Below are 4834 nucleotides of genomic sequence, written 5' to 3' on the forward strand. Positions count from 1 at the left end.
CTTCCCCAGCTCTCGGTCGACCTCTCCCTTTCACGTTCTTTCTCTCGGTTATACCGCTTCCAACCCTCATGTGAGACACGGCCCACCAACAGCCGCTGCCACCCTCTAGAGTCTCTTATTATAATAAAAAATTTCCACGTGAGCGCGGCTCGCGTATATAAATATACTTGGCAGTCGCGCTTAACTTAAAGTACCCGACTGCATCTATCTACCTACCTATCTACCTACCCTAGCTACCTGTGCACATGCACCCGTGGTGTTGGCGTAATAAACGTCCTAGCTGGAACGCGCAGCGGGAGTTTTAATCGTGCACGGAAAAAGGGATCGACATAAAACGGCCGACCGATATTTCCCCATCGTTTTCCCCCCTTTTCTCATCGCTCGGCGACGTTATCACCGACGACGTGTACAAATTTCATCGTAACGAGTATTGAGGTCGTAAACTAGTTAGAAGAAAGGATCCCAATAACATCAGTTGAGTCATATGTGGATGTCAGCGCGTGATCAAGATATACATTCACTAAAGATGTAATAAATTTTTCTGATAGATATAATTTTTAATCAACATTAATATTATTATATATACGGAAAATTTCGTAGATAGTAATTGATTCGAAAGATCTTGATTATATTCTTACATTGGTTCTGCTGGTTGTCTTATTTTTAATTTCTCTAATATTTCTCTAATATTTCTCTACTTATGGAACATGTTTAGATTATAATAAGAAAATAATGTATTTTGCAAAATAAAAAACAAATAGACATAAGAAATGTATTTAAAAAAGATCACAATGTTAAAAATAGTTTCAGCAAAAAAGCGATCTATTCGCCTTCTCAAAGATCCTAAACAAATTTTATTAATTTTTAATTAGTAACAAAAAAATCTTTAGAATCCAATTTCAATGCAAATTAAAGCGCCTTTAATCGGAATAGACGGATCATTACTCGCAAAAGAGGGCCCTGTTGAATTAGAAACGTAAAATCAACGCGCTTGCCGCAAAGTCAATAACACACGCACTCTTCCATGAGTCTGAGATTTAACAGCGTAACAGAAAGAGAAAGAAGCAGCGCGACGGTACTTAGTCACGATTTCCGAGGTCTTTGTCTTTTGTCACCGAAGGCGGGACAAAAGAGAATACGAATATGGGATCGCGACTGAAGAAGGATTGGAATGAAGGTGAAGTGACTGCGCGGCTCAAGTTGGTTTCTAGCCTAGATCTGACTCCGCGGGTGATCCAAGGTTTTAATTAGGATCCAGCCGTGGGAGAGACGCAGTCGTCTCGTGTTCTTTCGAGACTAATGATCTTTCCGTTTGATTAATAACCCGGGGTGATGTTCTCGTCCAGATCTACAGTACGTTATGCAACAATAATGGACTTGTGTTATCGATTCGCCGACATTCTGCCGCTTTTCAAGATTAGTCTCAAACGCAGACAGCAATTAAATGTTACTAATAATTATATAATATTTTATATGGATTAAAGAATTAATTTGACACGAGGCTGCACAAGATTTGTTCATAAAATAAAAGTGTTTCTTCCACAGTTAGGGTCAGTTTCTGGTTTTATATAAAGTTGTAATTTTCTCGTCTCTCTCTCTCTCTCTCTCTCTCTCTCTCTCTCTCTCTCTCTCTCTCTCTCTCTCTCCGTTCCCCCCCATCTCTCACTTATAAAACAATTCCTTATTCAAAATCCGTAAATGTGTAGAGATAGAACAGTCAGCTAAATTTGAGTATTCCGATTCTTCTACATCGATAATGCGTACAATACAGACCTACCAACTTTTAAATTTGTACGATTTGACTGGGTGAGTCATCAGTCGATTTTCCGCACGTGAAAGGTACCGCGGCAAGGTGATAAATTTCAATAAGGTTTAACCTTGACCTTCCTTCATCCGTCCCGTCTATCTGGACGCGAAAAGCCGGCTAAGAAGTTATATCGGCGTGATTTCAGTCTGGCAGATCCAATATTCGGTGTAAACAAACTGAAAGAACTGATATTGCAATGGATCTATATAAGCAATATTTAAAATTTCTCTTGACGTTACAGCAGAAATATTTTTAAATAGAACTCTCTTCTTCGCTTAAAGAGACGACGATAAAATATTTTAATGTTTTCTATTTTAGAGTTCAAAAGCTCAAAATGAAGAGATAATCTTTCAACGATTTCAAATAAATATACTTAAATATTTTAAAGCGGACTCTCTTGTATATAATTTGTTTGATAATCGATTGTGACGATAAATATTTAGCAATAATACTCAAACTGAGGAAGTCTCATGAAATAAATAACGCATTTTAAGAGTAAAAACTAATGAAGTAAGATGGTACATGTTTGTATCTATGCACGTGCAGCTAAAATAGCATACGTCAAGAACATCCAAGTTTCCAGTCCCTGTGTGAAGCCGTTGTAGCGGCTCAATATAGTCAACAAAGACCGTCATAATAAAGCCTCTACAGTTTGCTACTCCCGCTTGATTATTTATAGAAGAGTTCACGAGGGAAAAAAATTATACCGTTACTTTCCAATTCTCTCGCTTAATAACAATAAAGGTAGACATAAAGGTTTCACATTTAATCGTCGCGAATTGCAGTCTCTGCTGAGAGACTCATTTCTATAATAGAGAAGGGCTTTTCCTGATCTTTGACCCACCTCCATCCTTCCACGGTTTTCGCGTCGGCAAGCTCCAAGTGCGTAAATTTTCAAGACGATGACGAGTGCTACGATGCCAGAGCATTGAGGCAGGTGTCGGAAAAATGAAGAAGCGCGTTTGTCTGACTCGGCAAAAATTACTACATACAGCCCGTGGAATGCAATCCATCAACGACAGATCCTTGGGTGCGTCAAAGGGAGCGGAAGGGGTAAATGCCCCCGAGCGTTACAGGGATACAAGAAGGACGCGAAAACACTTCACGCGCTTGCGCATTTTTACTTAATAAAACCACTAACAAAATGATAATGTAAATTTATTTTAATAATTCATGTATATTATGTAAAGAGGTATGCGAACAACAGATACATTTAAAAATTTCGTTTTTTGTCGCGATAGCATAAAGCAAATTAAGCGGCATTTCCCTCGCGAGTAAAACTTCGCGAGGAAAAATTAAATATCGAGTCGTTGATAAATTGAGAATGGCACGAGGAAACGGTGGCACCTCTCTCGGTGGCTCTCTTCCGGCCACGTCTATGTCAGAGTGAATCACTCAGCGTGAAAAATGGCGGAACGGCGACGAAGGCGCGAGGAAAAGAGAGCCAGCTAGCTTTACCGGTTGAGGTATGGCCGGTTATGTTATGTAAGGACGCCAAAAATATCGCCGAATGAGTGACAAGCACTTGGCCTATTTGGTTGTATTCGTTGTCAGACAAATCGAGACACGCAAGACGATTATTTGCAAGGTATGCCGATTCTCGCCTGGACCAGTCCAAGCCAGGTGCAAAATGCATTTGTTAGATCTGTACAAGAAAATTGCTTGTTTATAGGAAAATATCTTCTCTAGTAGAATTAGACATTGAGATTAAAGTAAATCTTTTTGTTAAACCTAAAGAATTTAATGAAAATTAAAACAATTACTTCAAAATTGAAACGTGAAAAATTTTGATAGTTTCTTTAAACTGAGATGTTCTTTTAAATATAGCTTTTTTAACCAAATTGAGGACAGTTTTTCCTTAACGAGAATGTCAGAAGAAATCATTCTCCTCCATTTAAAAAAATTTTTAATACCATGTACATTTTCAACATTAAGAATAATATCGAAGTTAGAAGTCAAAATTTTGCATTCAAGATAAAATTCCCTTGTATCGATCGAAGAATGTGATCATGCTAGCTATTTTGAAACTTAGAAACATATTCGCGTGCAACTCAAATATTCCGGTTCTCTTATTAAATTAACTAAATTTTACATTGTACATGACGGATCCAAAAACCGCCTGACACTCGTAAAGTAACGACAGCAAAATCTAGTTCTGACGATGCACGACGAACTTCATATCCGACTGTCAATCGCAACGGTTGGTTTGGCATAGTTTGAATCCAACGAAAAAAAAGAACTGAAAGTTGCGAAAATTAGTTTGTACTTACAACTTCTAACAGAAAATATCCACAAAGGGTAACACCTGATTTTCATAAACTTAAGTAAATTATAACAAGCAAGTGAAAATAACGACAAATATATTTATCTTTAATTATGCTTATATTTAATTATATAATATATACTATCTATTACATAGCGCATTGCATTTTCAAAATGTTTTTTAACACAAATTTATAACAAAAAAGAAATTATATTACCAAATCACATTTGGATAGTTATGTAAAAAAAAAAAGTAAGATAGAAAGAAAATATTACGAAATTATATTCGTATGTAAAAACTGATGTATCTATACGTTTACAACCTGTCGACGGTCTTAATCGATGCGATCAAAATTATACGCTTTACGGAATATCTCATGATGGAAGACAGATAAAAATGTCAAACGAAAAGAGGCACGAGCCGATCTACGAGGTGATAAATAAAAATCGGTGAGTATCCAGCAAACGATGTAAGAAGCAGGTCACGCGGAAAATCCAAGATCGATGGGAGAAATGCACGAGCGGAGGATATGTTCAACACTTCAGATAGAATCTTCAAATTCCCAGGCGCAAAATGCGACGTAAAACGCTGGTAAATGATTTTGTGCCCTGAAGATGGTAACCTTCGGGCGATGATACAGATTTTCATCGGGAAGAGGAGTCATTGCACTTTATGCTGAATGGGCAGCGAGTCAACAACCCGACTTCTCTCTCTCTCTCTCTCTCTCTCTCTCTCTCTCTCTCTCTCTCTCTCTCTCTCTCTCT

General features: G+C 37.7%; 1 protein-coding gene and 1 pseudogene across 5 annotated transcripts in view; one reads left to right on the forward strand and one right to left on the reverse strand.

Annotated features, from left to right (window-relative positions):
• Positions 1–4834, reverse strand: part of LOC108690988 (pumilio homolog 2) — an 82499-nt gene that overhangs the window by 46015 nt on the left and 31650 nt on the right. The window lies entirely within an intron of this gene.
• The window catches only part of LOC108690989, a 984-nt pseudogene continuing 616 nt past the window's right edge, over positions 4467–4834 (forward strand).

Source organism: Atta colombica, unplaced genomic scaffold (assembly GCF_001594045.1).
Source record: "Atta colombica isolate Treedump-2 unplaced genomic scaffold, Acol1.0 scaffold38, whole genome shotgun sequence".
NCBI lineage: Eukaryota > Metazoa > Arthropoda > Insecta > Hymenoptera > Formicidae > Atta > Atta colombica.